General features: G+C 49.7%; 1 protein-coding gene across 3 annotated transcripts in view; it reads left to right on the forward strand.

Moving 5' to 3' along the window:
- ASAP1 (ArfGAP with SH3 domain, ankyrin repeat and PH domain 1) overlaps nt 1-13,717 on the forward strand; it is a 2,040,747-nt gene that overhangs the window by 1,408,926 nt on the left and 618,104 nt on the right. The gene's annotated exons all lie outside the window — the stretch shown is intronic.

Below are 13,717 nucleotides of genomic sequence, written 5' to 3' on the forward strand. Positions count from 1 at the left end.
GCTTTATCCCGAAACGTACTACAGCGACCAATGTGAGACGCCTCCTTCGCATTTTGGGGGAGGATCTCAGTGAGACCCCCACGGCAGCGGTTCTCTCCGTAGATATCGAAAAGGCATTCGATAGCCTAGAATGGCCATATTTGTTCCGGGTTCTTCACTCACTCAGTCTTGGAGAACCCTTTGTAAAATGGACGAAGATCCTTTATTGCTCGGCGACGGCCTGGGTACGGACAGGAAGGATGGGCTCACCACCTTGTCTGGTGGGGCGGGGCATGCGGCAGGGATGCCCACTTTCTCCGTTGTTGTTTGCCCTAGCCATTGAGCCTTTGGCTGCCCATGTCAGACTTGGGAGACATTACCCTGGGGTAAACTTCCGCAGAGATAGGCAGTTTATCTCACTATATGCTGATGATTTATTAGTCTTCCTGGCAAACCTGGATACGGCTTTGGAAGGGGCAAGACAATCATTAAGTGAGTTTGGAAGATTATCGGGACTGAGTGTAAACTGTACGAAGACATGCTTGTTCCCGGTGACTCCCTCGGGAGAGAGCCCTTCCCAGATGGTGGGCATTCGCTGGGAACCTCACTGTTTGCCTTATCTTGGCACTAGCATATACCATGAGCCTAAAGATTTATGGAGGGTGATATAGGTCGAGCCATACGAGGACTTAAGAGCAGCTTCGCCTTTTGGAGTATGCTACCGCTCTCAATGGCGGGCCGGGTGGCGCTCCCTCATTTATTGTATTATTTTCGGACACTTCCAGTCTGGGTACCGGGCTCTATGTTTAGGCAGCTCTGCTCCATGACCGGGGGGTTCCTATGGGGAGCGGCAGATGGAGAGTTGCGCTGACAACAATGATGCGTCCGAGAGCTGATGGGGGTATGGCAGTGCCGGATTTTGAACAGTATTACTTAACGGGGCCCAGACGGACAAGAAGGCAGGTTGGTCCAACGCAATATTCTGTCCTTTATAGTACTTCAACAGAGGCTGTGCCTCGAATTGCTTACACATGAATAACGGACACTTAGACTGTGCTGGAGCCGGAGCCAGCGTAGAGCTGGATTCCCTAGCCCATATGCTCCAGAAATACCGTTGGGTATGTGTACCGCCCTACCACATGGGGGGGACTGGATGGAGGTAGCCGAATGGGAGAAATTAGGTGTTCAGATGGTCGGGGACCTTTACGAAGACGGAATCCTGTTGCCATGTCAGATTCTCCAGGATAGATATGGTCTTCCGCAGGGGGATTACTTGGTGCACTCAGCATCTGAAAGAGACACGTTAGTGATAGATTCCTTACCTTGGATTAATCCCCAGGATCCGGTAAAGTTTTGATTAGCAGTGCCCCCGCGCGTCAGTAGGTGGCGTCCTGCGGCTCCGCATCCGTCACTGGCGTCGTAAGCCTCGAGATGACGTCACGGTACCTTAGTCACTTTTTGACTGCGGTCGGTGAACACCGCCTGCTTGTTGGGCGGCTACTCTCACGCAGTGTGGGATACCATTGCTCAGGTGTTGCCTCAGTGTCCTGAGCACGTCCAGGCTGTCCTTTCTCAGGCGATTGCTGAAGGAAAAGATGCGGCTAAGTTTGCCATTCGGTGTGGTTTTGGCACCGCAGACACGTTGGGCAGGGCGATGTCTACAACAGTAGCATTGCAACTCTACTCCTGGTTACGTTCGACCGGGTTCTCGCCCGATGTCCAGAGCTTGCTCATGGATATGCCCTTCGATGGCACCTGCTTGTTTGGCGATAAGGCCGACAGTGCTTTGGAGCGTTTTAAGGATGTTGGGGCCATGGCCAAGTCCTTGGGTCTTTCTGCTAAGAATCCAGCCACTCCTGGTTTTCGTTCCTTTCGTGGCCAGGGAAGAGGTTCCCAGGCACGTTCCTCCACCAAGCCTGTGCAGACCAACCCCAGCACGGCCATGGCCGCGGCTTCCGCCGGGGCGAGTCGGGGAATCAGTGCGTGGGTCAGTCCGCCTCCACCTCTGCTGCTCCTTCCTCCAAACCTTCTGAGTCCGTGCTTTGTGGAGCACTCCACGCCGGTGGGGGGCAGGATCCGCCATAATCTCCCCCAATGGCGCAAGATCACGTCGGACGAATGGATGCTCTAAATAATCCGCAAGGGTTATTCCCTCCCCATTCAGTCCTCCCCTCCGGCCATGCCACCTTGACCTTGGTGCCACTGCATGTCGGGAGACCATCTTGCGCTTCTTTGGCAGGAAATTACGGCCCTTTTTGCCAAGGGGCCATCGAGTGCGTTCCCGGGCAGGAAGTTGGGAGTGGTTGCTATTCCCACAACTTTCTGGTCCCCAAGAAGGACAAGGGGGGCCTGCACCCCATCTTGGACCTCCGGCATGTCAATCGTTTCCTCTGGAAGGAAAAGTTTAAGATGCTGACTCTGGCTCAGGTCCTGGCTGCCCTAGACCCTGGAGACTGGATGGTAGTGTTGGACTTGCAGAACGCGTTACCTGCGATTCATGGTATGCCAGGACCATTTTCAGTTTGCTGTGCTCTCCTTCGGCTTTACCAGCGCCCCTCGGGTGTTCACGAAGGTGATGGCAGGGGTCGCAGCTCATCTGCGCAGGTCAGGGGTGTCAGTCTTCCCCTACCTTGACGACTGGTTGTTGAAGTCGGGCTCGCTCCAAACAGTCGTCAGCAACCTTCAGACTACGGCTGACCTCCTGCACCTGCTGGGGTTCTCCATCAAGTTGCCGAAGTTGCACCTGAGTTCCTCTTGGAATCTCCCCTTCATCGGAGCGGTTCTGGATTCGACGCTGTTTCGGGTTTATCCTCCCGAGCAGCGAGTCTGGGATATTCAGGCCATGATTTCGATTTTTTAGCCTCTTTCCCGGGTTTCAGTCAGGATGACCCTCCGGCTCCTGGGCCTGATGGCTACCTGCATCCTGCTGGTAACACATGCCAGATGGCATATACGGGCTCTGCAGTGGGACCTGAAGTTCCAGTGGGCGCAGAATCAGGGTAACCTGTCCGATCATGTCCAGATCTCGGAGGGCACTGCACAACAATTGCAGTGGTGGCTCACGAATCATGATTGGGTCATGGCAGATCCCTCTCCCTTCCACAACCGGAGCACACAGTGGTGACGGATGCGTCCCTCTTGGGATGGGGTGGCCACTTGGGAGAGGCGGAGATCAGAGGCCTCTGGTCTCCGGCGGAGTCCCGGCTTCAACTCAACCTTTTGGAGCCTGCAACGATCCGTCTTGCACTGAAGGCATTCCTTCCCTCTGTCCGGGGAAGTGTGTTGCAGGTGTTCATGGTCAACACCACCGCCATGTGGTATTGCAAAAAACAGGGTGGAGTGGGGGTCGTGGGCCCTATTCCAGGAGGCTCTGCGCCTCAAGACATGGCTGGAACGTCAAGGCAGTACCTTGGTGGTTCAACACCTGGCAGGTTCTCTGAACGCCAGGGCGGACAAACTCAGCTGCCGGTGCTAGATGGATTACGAATGGCGTCTGAACTCGGAGGTGGCGCAAGGTCTCTTTCAGTGATGGGGAGACCCTTGGTTAGATCTATTTGCCACCGAAGAGAACGCGCAATGTCATCAATTCTGCGCGTTGGAATTTCACGCCACCAACTGACGCGCAGGGGTACTGCTGAACAAAATTTTCCTGATCCAGTCTGACGCCTGGGGATATTCTAAGGTAAGGAATCTATTATAAGATAAGGAATCTTATCACTAACTAATGATCCTTACAGATATATATCGTTACACAAGTTGTAACTTGTGCGTTAACACACCGATACACACACAACTATGTATTCCACTTACACAGCATGCCACTTGACAAGAGAGTGTTTACCTAGCTGCAGGGATTAAAACCTCAAAGATTGCTTACTTCAGCAGATAAGAGAAGTCCAGACCAGCCCTAGGTTTAAAGAGATATCAAGAGCATATTATAAACTGAAAAGTTTGTTTCACATAATACTTCTGAAGTTCAGGATAGGGCTAATGTGATCGCTTGTATGATGTATGCAGTCATGAGTTCATAGGATAAAAGTGTATTCCTAAAATTAATTAAATGCCTTTTGATCAATATCTCTCCCACTGACGACACGGCCCACAGACTCCGCAGTAAACAATTAGAGTACAAAGAGCTAGCAAGAGAAAAAGCCCAAGTCAGGCTGCTTCAAACTAGACACAGGGTTTATGAACCCGGGGAACGGGCTGGGAAAATGCTGGCTTGGTTAGAAAAACGGGATCAAGAGTCGCGATGGGTCCCGGAAATCATACTAGAAGATGGGAAGCGGGTAACAGACCCCCAAGAGGTAGCAGATAAATTTGCAAATCACCTGGAAGACATATACACCACCAAAACGTCATACTCCTTTGAGGAATCTCGACAGCTTTTAGAAGAAATGGATCTGCCACAACTATCAGATGCTGACAAAGACGCCTTAGACGCCGACATTACGGCGGACAGGTTTACAAAGCTATCTTTGCTATAAATTCTGGAAAAGCGATGGGACCCAATGGAATCCCCATTGAATTCCTCAAAGGGATGGCTCATAAGGTAGCTCCACGCCTCAAAAACATGTATGATGAGAGTAGGGAGAGAGGGATCCTTCCCTTGGATCAAAGATTAGCTAACATAGTGGTCATCCGTAAACCAGGTAAACCAGCAACACACGGTGGTTCATACAGGCCTATTTCGTTAATTAGTTCAGAAGCCAAGGTGCTGGCCAAACTTCTGGCATCCCAACTAATAGCTGTGCTCCCCTCTCTGGTCCATGAAGACCAGACAGGATTCATACAAGGTAGAAATACCGCCCTCAATGTTCGACGGGTCCAAAAGGTCCTGGGTAGGAAACCCTATCTGCGTGAAAATGCGGTCATACTGTCACTAGACGTTACCATGGTTTTCGATTCAATAGAATGGCCTTATCTTTTCGAGGTACTGGCTCGACTGGGCTTTGGCCCCAATTTTAGATGATGGGTGGCACTACTATACAAAGACTTACTGGGACAAGTCAGGGTAAACAATCACACCCCTCGCACATTTGCCTTGCAAAGAGGTACCTTTATCCCCCTTATTGTTTGCTCTTACCCTGGAACCGTTAGCCCACTGGGTAAGACGGGATGTTTTAGTACTGGGACTAAAATGGAGTGAGGATATAGAAGACAAAATATCACTATATGCAGATGACGACCTTATATATCTGACATCCCCCCGAACTTCCCTTAACAGTTTATTTAATATCATCGCAAATACGCAGGCTATTCTATCAACTGGTCAAAATCTGTGTTATATGTGCTCCATGGGCCTCCACCACGTCTACCTTGTGGATACTCAATCCAGTGCGCATTGGCAGGTTTTAAATAGTTGGGCATCTTCATCAATCAATCAATTAATCAATCATATCATTTGTAAAGCGCACTACTCACCCATGAGGGTCTCAAGGCGCTGGGGTGGGGAATGCTGCTACTGCTCGAAAAGCCAGGTCTTGAGGAGTTTTCTGAAGGTCAGCAGGTCTTGGGTCTGCCGTAGGTGGATGAGGAGGGTGTTCCAGGTCTTGGTGGCGAGGTGGTAGAATGATCTGATGCCGGAGATCGCTCTTGGAAGCGGGGGACTGTGGCGAGGGCAAGGTCGGCGGAGCAGAGTTGGCGAGTGGGGGTGTAGAAGCTGAGTCGTCTGTTGAAGTACGTTGGTCCGGTGTTGTGGAGTGCCTTGTGTGCGTGGGTGAGGAGCTTGAAGGTTATCCTCTTGTTGACCGGGAGGCAGTGTAGGTCTCTCAGGTGGGGTGTGATGTGGCTGTGGCGAGGGATGTCGAGGATCAGGCATGCAGAGGCGTTCTGGATGCGTTGGAGCCGTCTCAGGAGTTTGGCAGAGGCTCCTGCGTAGAGGCGTTTCCGTAGTCCAACCTGCTGCTGACGTGGGTCTGGGTGACCATTCTTCTCGTTTCAGTGGGGGTCCACTTGTAGATCCTGCGGAGCATGCGGAGGGTGTTGAAACAGGAGGAGGAGACGTCGATGACCTGATTAGTCATGGAGAGGGTGGAGTCGAGAATGACCCCTAGGTTGCTTGTGTGGTCGGTGGGTGTTGGAGCGGTTCCCAGTGCGGTCCGCCACCAGGAGTCGTCCCAGGTCGAAGAGGTTGATCTGAGGATAAGGACCTCCGTCTTGTCCGAGTTCAACTTCAGCCGGCTGTTCCTCATCCATTCAGCAACGGCCTTCATTCCTTTGTGAAGGTTTGTTTTGGCTGTGTGGGGGTCCTTGGTGAGGGAGAGGATCAGCTGGGTGTCATCGGCGTAGGAGATGATGATGAGGTTGTGCCGACGGGCGACTCGGGCGAGCGGTGCCATGTCGATGTTAAACAGAGTTGGGCTGAGGGATGAGCCCTGGGGTATGCCGCAGATTATCTCGGTGGCTTCGGAGCGGAAGGGGGGAAGGCGAGCGTTCTGTGTTTGGCCGGAGTGGAAGGAGGTGGTCCAGTCCAGGGCCTTCTCTTGGATCCCGGCGTTGTGGAGGCGTATTTGTAGTGTGTGGTGGAAGACCGTGTCGAAGGCAGCTGACAGGTCCAGGAGGATGAGGGTCGCCGTTCCTCCGTTGTCCAGCAGGGACTTGATGTCATCAATGGTGGCGATGAGGGCAGTCTCTGTGCTGTGGATGCTGCGGAACCTGGACTGGGAAGGGTCCAGGATGTTGTTCTCCTCCAGGTAGCGGGTCAGTTGTTCGTTGACGGTCTTCTCGATGACCTTTGCTAGAAACGGGAGCAGGGAGATGGGCGGAAGTTCTTGAGGTCCTTGGGGCCTGCCTTGGGTTTCTTGAGTAAGACGTTGATCTCGGCGTGCTTCCCGCTCTCCGGGAAGGTTGCTGTCTCGAAGGAGGTGTTGATGACTTTCCCGAGATGGGGTGCAATGGATGTGCTGGTTTTGTTGAAGATGTGGTGCGGGTATGGGTCTCACGGAGATCCGGAGTGGATGGTGTTCATGATCTTGATGGTGTCGTTGATGTTGATCCAGGAGAGCAGGCGGTTGGTGCGGATGGTGGTCGTGGGGGCAGAGGTCTCAGTGGTTGTCGGGACGGTCGTGGCATTGAAGCTGTAGTTGATGTCTGCGATCTTGCGATGGAAGGCGGTGGCCAGCGAGTCGCACAGGTCTTGCGAGGGTGGGATGTAATTGGTGTAGGAGCTGGGGTTGGAGAGTTCCTTAACATTGTTGAAGAACTCTTTGCTGTTGTGCGCATTGTTGTCTAGGCGGTTTTTGTAGGAGGTCCTTTTGGCGGATCAGATGAGATGATGGTGTCTGCGGGTGGCGTTCTTGTGGGCTGCATGGCTGTCCGGTGTTTGTTCACGGAGCAAGATCTTCTCCAGCTTTCGGCAGGTTTGCTTGGAGACCCGGAGGTCTCCAGTGAACCAGCTGGCTTTCTTGTAGGTGTGACTGTTGGTGGGTTTCTTGATCGGGGCGAGGGTGTTGGCGCAGTCGTTGATCCACAGTCTGAGGTTGCGGGCGGTGGGGTCGGCAGGTGGGTTCTGGGCGAGGGTGGTGGTTAGCTGGTCTTCGGTGACTTTGTTCCAGCAGCGACGAGGCATCTGTTGGGTGCAGTAGTGCGTGGTGGGTTTCTTGAAGGTGAGGTGGATGCAGCGATGGTTGGTCCATTGGAGTTCGGTGGTATGGTTAAAGGAGACGTGGGGGCTTGCGGAGAAGATGGGGTCAAGCGTGTGACCGGCGGATCGGGTGGGTGTTGCGACGAGTTGTCTGAGGTTGGCTAGGTGTTGGTTTCGTTGTTATTATCGAGGTGGAAGTTCAGGTCCCCGTGGATGATGATTAGGGCTCCCGGTTTTCCGTTTTTACGGATATATACACATAAATACAGACGGAAAACTATTTTTCCATTGTCTGTATTTATATTTACAAACGGAAAAATACGAGTAAAACTGCATCAGCAGTGAGGAAGCACACCTCGGGCGGCGCTCGTTAAGCTCCTCTGCTACAATCTACTGGCGCCAAGTGAGTCAATCGCCTCAAAGACACACACTTACACACTTGCAGTGCACATTATGTTAAATGCAGACAGCCCATTGTCATTCTAAATGTGATAATCATCTGCAGTCAGAATGACAATGGGCTGTCCACAGCCTGTGCGAGGGTAACTAAGCACTTCAACACTTTCAGGTCGAGTTTGCGCTATATAAAACTGTTTCTCAACTAACAATTTCTCCTCTCATTAACGTTCTAATAGCGCCACCGAGCTCCATACCAAGGTGGTGTGCTGAGAGGGGCTGTGTGGGATTGGGTTTGCAGATGTACATGACATATGCTTTTTGTATTAACACTTCAGATTTCAGTGGGACAGGAGGAGGGGAGGCCGTCGTGAGGAGCAGCCTTTCGCATTCAGTCCCTTCTAATCCCTCATTACACAGTACTTTGCCGCCTGCAGCGCCTTGTGTGACGCCTCGGGCAGCCTTCGCCAGAACACAAGAGATTACATTGAGCTAACTTCACTTTTTTTTGTGTGGGGGATGGGGGGTGGGGGCGGGTGTCGGAGTTGAAGGGAGCTGGTGAAGTGAAAAGGTGAATTGCTTGAAAATATGAACGAAATACATTCGGCTCAACACAGACAAATGTCCTTCCAAGGCAAAGCGCGCAAGTTTCCAACCTTTTTAGGAGTGAGAATTAATTAGTATGTGAGATGACGTCATACGTATTTCACAAACATCGGAATCAATGACAGCACCAGAAGTGATATCAGGGGAATTAAAAAGGCACATTACATGTAAAACGAACACCTGCACACTCACTAAATGTGTATGGAGCAGTACTCCGAGGTGAAGAGAGAGTCTCCTCCCACCATCTTAAGCAGTCTGTTGTCCTTCTTCTACAAGGGGGTGCTTCCCAGAAGCTGTTCATGGCAGAGAAGAGCTCTGAATCGAGTGACATTTAGTTAAGCTTCTAGTCCTCCTTCTCAGCAGGCGTGATGATGTGACCAGTGTCGCTGGAGCTATTGGTGCGATGTTTTGGGTCTGATATGCAGGCCAGTGTTAATTAGTGAATACATTTCGGTGTATGTATGGGGAAGCGTTTCACTCACACACTGGCATCCAAGCAAGGAAGCACACACGCAAGGAGGGAGTGAGAGCACATAGACATATTTTAATTGAAAAGGAGACGCATGCAAACTGTAAGCCGTATTGTAAAGTAGAATCAGAGAATTGTTCACATGAATCAAAACAGCAAGGACAAGCAGGGCAGCTTCAAACTGATCCAGCGGGTAGAGTAGACACAGTGTATTCAGAATCGTAAGGAGACATTCAAGCGAATAGAGTACGATGTTCAGGAATCTCTTCAGGTATCTTTAAAAGGGAATGTGGGCATGTAGAATTGAGCAGAAACTCAGTGGGTCCAGGGAAACCATAACCTGAATCAAAGGGACACAGACATTTTTACCTTCCTCCTGAGGTTAATGCTGGCAACACAGGAAAAACAGTCACAGGGGTAACAAGCGCTATATAAATACAAACTTTTTTCCTCCTCTATCCTTCTGCTATCATTCTAAAGAACGGACTAACCTATCCACCACTTAAAATGTACTTGCATGTTTCACTATACAAATTCAACACTAATCCTCTATGGGTGCCGGAGTAGCTTACTACTCGCCAAAAAAGCGCTTTGAAGCCTAGTCAGGGGTAGTAAGCGCTATATAAATGCAATTACAATACAATACAATAAACACTGAACAAAGCACGGGCCTTGAGAAAGCTGACACCGGCCCATTTTGCCTGCTGCCACCAGGCCCTGGTGCGGGGGCGGGGGGTGCCAGGAGCTGTTTACACAGGAGGGGGGCCTGGACTTACTCAAATCCAGAGCAAGAGAGGGGCATGCAATGAATTTCTTGTATATTGTAGAAGTAGTGCAACACTAAGTACCAATGCCTTCAACTTCAAGCGTAGAAAGGCATTTTATGTTCGCTGTGTTTTCAATTTAAATAAATGTGGAAAAATACTAGCTGTAGCGTCGTCTTTTGCGTGTGGCAAAAATAAATGTGGATAAATACAGAAAAAATGCCCAAAAAATAAATACAGATAAATACAGACGGAAATGGCAAAAAAATAAATACCATAAAACCGGGAGCCCTAATGATGATGTACGTGGAAAGTGCGTAATATATTCGGCTAATTAAACACAGTATTGAACATAAGTAACTTCTTAATGGCCATATACGATGCAAATTAATTCATAAGAACAGGCGCAACGGTGTAGAGGTTTTAGCGCTATAAGGTCAATATGAGCCAGGTGACAGGCCCACATAGCAAGTAAATACAGTCTAAACAAGGCGTCCGTGAGAGGATGGATTCAGTGTTTAGAAACAGTTATTTATACATACGTAGCATCGAGGCTAATGTGGTAGCTTAGTTTGATGTACAGGCCATTAGAACACACACACCAACGTAATGGATTGAATGTGAGTACGGGTTCTAGGACGAGCAAGGCTTAGTGATTTAAGGCTGGAATTGATGCGGTGAATGGGCATAGTTTTACGGGGCTTACCAGGGGGTGATTATACATCCCGTGTAGGGAACGTAGGGTTGGGCTACGGCCCGGGCAGGGTTACATTAGGGTGCTCCGTGGGAGGCGCTCAGTGTACGCTTCTCGGTTCCTAGGAGGGGAAGGTCAAGTTGTTAATAGGGCGTGTGTGGGTTTGGCAGCAATGGGCCAGCGTGATTTGGCGCCAAAAACTTCCCGCTTACGGAGGAGAGATGGGCAAGAATTGAAAGTGATGCAAATGCATATAATACATGGCACGACCGCCTGTAAAGAGGGAAAATTATGGAATAATTAAAACCCTTTATGACGGTTACTAATCATAGCAGGGGCCCAGGGTTCGATGGGCACCCTATGCCAGTATGCCCTAGGTTGACTACCCTCAGCCAACTCATAATCACTATGTTGAGATCTTGACCTCACTGCCACATCACCCGATGGGACTTCTTCAAATCACTGAGTCACATGCTGCGTTGTCATTGTATAATCTGGGCAATTCTAATTCTGCGTTCTCTGTATTTTCCTTCCCCAATCTTGCTCCCCAAGGCATACGAGGCTCTAATTGCACAGGCATGTTAATTCTTGTCCTGATGATGATCTGCTCATACTTTCGCTGGATCGAAACGTCGTTGACACTATAGAAACCTTATACGCCTAACCTTGTGGTTATTTTGTTGTAAAGGTGTAAATTGCAAATTTTCATTTTTTTCTTTTTTTTTTACACAGTATATCCCTTGTGTGTAACAAACCTTAGCTTTGACTAAAGCCTTTCTGTTATCCCTGCCCTTTCCCTTTTGTACCCCATTGGCTAAGTAGGGCACAGGCTTGTGCCCCACCTTATGTATTTTTCTGTACTATCTTTTACATTTCATAATAAGTAAAGAATTGACCTCTGTCCGGCTGGACATGTCTACTTAAATATATTAACGATTGAGTCTATATTTTATTATCGTCTAAATTCTTTTCTGGGGACCACTGTTTGTTTAGAATAATTAACTCCCAAGGTCCCTAGTAGACTTTTTTGGGCTCCCTTGTTGTTTCAAAATATATTATTTAAAATGCTTGCACTTCCCTGATTCTTTTATGTCCTTCAGAACTGCCCATTCCCAATAGCAGATAGTTATTTCACCACCATAGAAGAAGATCTCCGTAACTTATTATGGGACGGGAAAGCTCCACGTATCGCTCTTCAGAAACTCACCAAGGGATGACATGACGGAGGAATAGCCCTTCCGGATCTCCGCCTTTTACTGCTGGGTCTCCCAACTAGTACCCGTCATGTTGAAAATTAGTACGTTTTGGTGAACATTATCCGCGCCATCTTGCCTCTTCCCCTGATGCCACACTTTTGTCGTGCGCACCCGCCATTTTAAGACGCCCCGATCAGAACGAACCCTTTTGCATGCCGCTGGCCCCTGACATAGCCCTTCGCCTTCACTAAGCCTGCACGCTGACCACCCCCCCTGCTTGCACCTGCCTTGAATCATAAACCCCTCTTCGGCGCTGCTCTGCCCCAGGCCCTCATCCTGTTTCCAGCGCGACACCTCCCTTCTTCCCTTTCATGATCCCCGGCCCTTAGATGCAAACCCCCTTTTCCCCGTGTGCCCGTTTGTCTTCCCCGTTCCCAGGCCGACACCCAGCTCTGCCGATACTATCCCTTGCCCCTCCCCGTACAATAGAAAGCTTCCCTCCTCAAAGGACCCCCGAGTTGATCAAAGCCCCCCCACCCCATGAGATCCGATCGAACCCCGCATTCCATGAATTGGCGGAATATCCAGCTGCGCGATAGTCATCACCTGCTGTGACCAGGGTGGGGATTTCTACTGTAGATATGTGTGGGAACGGGCCCGAAGGGGGATTCCTGGAATGTCTTTTCGTACATCAAAGCTTTATCATATGTATGTAAACTGTAATAAAAACCACAAACACTGTATATAAGGGGCCATGCCCCAAAACGTAAGTTAGAGCACCTCAGAACGATACCTTCTGTCCGTTTTGCTGTGTTCTCCTCCGGAGAGAATAAAAACCTTGTTTCCTGCTTTCCAGTCTCCAGCGCCTGCCTCTTCATTGATTAAATAACTAGAGGGTCACAGAGGCAATACCGCCGGGCAAATATCGATTGTCCCCGACCCGACTCAGGTTTCAACAATTGGCGTCCCAAGCGTGGGGCCCATCAGCGACTCATGGATCCAGTGGGAGAGGTCCCGACGACAGAGTGAACGACTGCAACGATCGGGAGAGCTCTTGCCCAATAGACCCTCGTCTGGCAGCCGATCATCCGAACTTCACTAGTTCCGAACAGACCTCTCTCGAGTGATCTACGGTCCTGACTGGGGACCATTAGGAGTGCCGTGAGAATTACGAGAAAAAGAGGACGATCGGGCGCTGGATTCGGAAGACAAGAAACTGTCCACATGGTCCGGGTAAGGTCGTGTAATCACGACAAGGTGCGAAATGATTGCTTGATTGTTTGATTGCTTGATTATTTATAAAATACTAGTATTACTCTTTGTTTGACCTAATTGGAGATTCACTGTCTGCACACGGAGAAACAGTAGGCTCCTTCTCTTTTGCAAACGGTGAAGGATAGGTAACGTAACCGTCGCGCCTATCTTTCTCCCCCACTGACTCTATTATTTCTCAACGGTTTTTGGGAGACTCCCCACTCCCTCACTGATTAACTGGGTTCTTTAACCCCGAACTACTGTTCACAGATTGTCTTCTGGAGATTCTCTGTCTGCAAACCGGAAACAACAGCTTCCTCTTTGCGGTTAGTGAAAGGGTAGAGGACGCAGACTTTTGCGCCCTACTTACTCTCCCCATTGTCCTTTTTCTATCCTATTTATTTATTTATTAATTGCTTGATTGTTCCGCGTTCTTGGTTACTCTTTTTTTATTTTTGTTCATGAGGTATTCACTGCCTGCAAACAACGTAGAATAGGAATATTCTGTCTAGTCTTTGCACCTAGTGATAAGATAGGCACTGCTGACTTATTAGTCCCTCGTTACGAGCCGTCATGTCTGTCTTCTCCCCATTGATTGATAATTGGTTCAGCCCGGACCGTGTATTAGAGGTGGACCATATAGCTCCACTAGAAGGCACCCCTAATAAGGACATGTTCCTAAACTATGGATTAGTTACCATAGCCTATAATAAATTGTGGCACAGGTATACCAAAGAAAGTCAAGACAAACAGTGGCCACTGGCAGGATCCTTT

The sequence above is a fragment of the Lissotriton helveticus genome, chromosome 4_1 (genome assembly GCF_964261635.1).
Source record: "Lissotriton helveticus chromosome 4_1, aLisHel1.1, whole genome shotgun sequence".
Taxonomy (NCBI): domain Eukaryota; kingdom Metazoa; phylum Chordata; class Amphibia; order Caudata; family Salamandridae; genus Lissotriton; species Lissotriton helveticus.